A 2,403-nucleotide genomic window follows, 5' to 3' on the forward strand; every position below is an offset into this window, starting at 1 on the left:
TCAGATATGAATGAAACTTATCAAGTGCAAATATTACTGCTAGCAGCTCCTTTTCTGTGGTGGTGTAATTGAGTTGGGGTCCAGTCAAGGTTCTGCTACTATAGTAAATAGGCTGAAAATGTTTGTTCATTCTTTGTCCTAAAACAGCTCCTATAGCAAAATCACTCGCATCACACATTAATTCAAATGGGAGGGTCCAATCTGGTGCTACCATGATAGGTGCATGGATCAATTTGTCTTTCAAGATGTTGAAAGCATGAAGGCATTCAGTTGAAAATTCAAAAGGCACTTCTTTCTGAAGCAAGGTAGATAATGGCTTGGAAATTTTTGAGAAATCTTTAATAAACCTTCTATAGAATCCGACATGTCCTAAGAAACTTCTCAAAGAATGAACAGATGTTGGGGTTGGCAATTTTTCAATTGCCTCCACCTTGGCCTTGTCGACTTCTATACCTCTTTGAGAGATCTTGTGTCCAAGCACTATGCCTTCTTGCACCATAAAATGACATTTCTCCCAATTCAACACAAGATGTGTTTCTTTACATCTAGTAAGCACATGTTCCAGATTATTCAAACATGCATCAAACGAAGAGCCAAAAACTGAAAAATCATCCATGAAGATCTCAATAAATTTTTCAACCATATCAGAAAATATAGATATCATACATCGCTGAAAGGTTGCTGGGGCATTGCATAACCCAAAGGGCATCCTTCGGTATGCAAAGGTTCCATATGGGCAAGTAAAAGTGGTATTTTCTTGATCTTCTGGTGCAATTGGTATCTGGTTATACCCTGAATATCCATCCAAGAAACAATAATACTCATGCCCGACTAGCCTCTCCAACATTTGATCCATAAATGGGAGAGGGAAATGGTCCTTCTGGCTGCCATTTCCTCAATAAGTGCATGGGCAACTTCAGGAGTTTTATTATTTATGGATCCTCCGGCTGCAGCATCTAATATGGTCTTATTTGAGTCAGTAAGACCATTATAGAAAGTCTGCACTTGCAACCAAATGGGGAGGCCATGGTGAGGAACTCTCCTTAACAGCTCCTTGTATCGTTCCCATGACTCATATAAAGATTCCCCCTCTTGCTGGAAAATAGTAGTGATGTCATTCCTCATTTTAGCAGTTTTAGAAGGGGGAAAATATTTAGAGAGAAAACGGCTGGCCATTTCGTCCCATGTGGCTATAGATCCTGCCGGTAATGAGTTTAACCAAGCTTTGGCTTTATCCTTCAAAGAAAATGGGAATAACCTCAGCCGGATGGCATCATCACTTACCCCATTGTGTTTGAAGGTGTCACAGATTTCCAAGAAGTTAGCAATATGGGCATTCGGATCCTCATGGGCCATACCACAAAACTGAACCGTATTTTGTATCATTTGAATTATGGCCGGTTTAATTTCGAAGTTATTGGCAGCAATAGTTGGCCTGATAATGCTGGAGACAGTCCTGGTGAGGGTTGGCTTGGCATAATCCATCAAAGTTCTTTGTTCAGCCATTTCTTGTGCTTCTTGTCTGACTTGCCTAGCAGCTCTCAAACGGACACGGAGAGTCCGTTCAATCTCCGGGTCGTAAAGGATCTCTTCCAGTTCAGGTCTGCTTGTCATAAACTGTTAAAGTCAAAGCAATAAAAATGCCAATATTCACAAAAGAAAATAAATAACTAATCCTATCACATTGAAAATGTAAAGTGAATTATTGGAATAAAAAAAACCTACATCCTATCATGAATAAATGAAGCCGATTATACTAAAAGCAGATTTAAACCAATCATCTTATTCAAGGTTCCTTTATCTACATCCATCGATTGCAACATCTGAATTCAGACCCAATTTAGTTGAGTTCAGATCTACAAGTCTTTGGTATTGTTAGTCCAGAGAAATTAACAAATAATAATTCAGATCTGAGCTGTATATCTCATACACACTCATTTGTATACACTACAATATACATCCATTGAGGTTGGAATCAAGTCTGTGATGCTTTAGGGCTGAAATCAGATCTGATCTGAAAAATAATTTAAAAGGATCTGAAATAAACTAAAACCATTCCTGAGTTAGGCTTGGGTTAAGGATTTTAAGCTCTACAATTGAAGCTCAAACCTGTATAGCTGATGCATATCAAACACTTGCTAAGACCTGAAAATTGGGTCTGCAATGTTTGGTATTGCAAGCTATTCGGTCCATACAACTTTTGTAGAAATCTGAAATCAGGTCTGCTAACTGTTGCACTATAGCAGCCCTGCTACAGATCTGAATGCTAATAGAAAAATGGTGTTGAAGTGCCACTTTTGCATGAAATCTCTTGAGGCATAAAAAATTCTCAGATTAAATATACTTTTCTTCAACCAAATCAGCTCAGATAGATCGGAGTACAAGTTATTTAATACAGCAAAG

General features: G+C 38.4%; 1 non-coding gene across 1 annotated transcript; it reads left to right on the top strand.

Moving 5' to 3' along the window:
* The first annotated feature begins 1,021 nt into the window (after positions 1–1,021).
* Positions 1,022–1,128, top strand: LOC148861042 (small nucleolar RNA R71). Its single transcript, XR_016095266.1, has one exon. It is a non-coding gene; the product is annotated as a small nucleolar RNA R71 (small nucleolar RNA).
* The last annotated feature ends 1,275 nt before the right edge of the window (positions 1,129–2,403 follow it).

Source organism: Nelumbo lutea, chromosome 4 (genome assembly GCF_056320005.1).
Source record: "Nelumbo lutea isolate HS-2025 chromosome 4, American lotus-T2T, whole genome shotgun sequence".
Lineage (NCBI taxonomy): Eukaryota > Viridiplantae > Streptophyta > Magnoliopsida > Proteales > Nelumbonaceae > Nelumbo > Nelumbo lutea.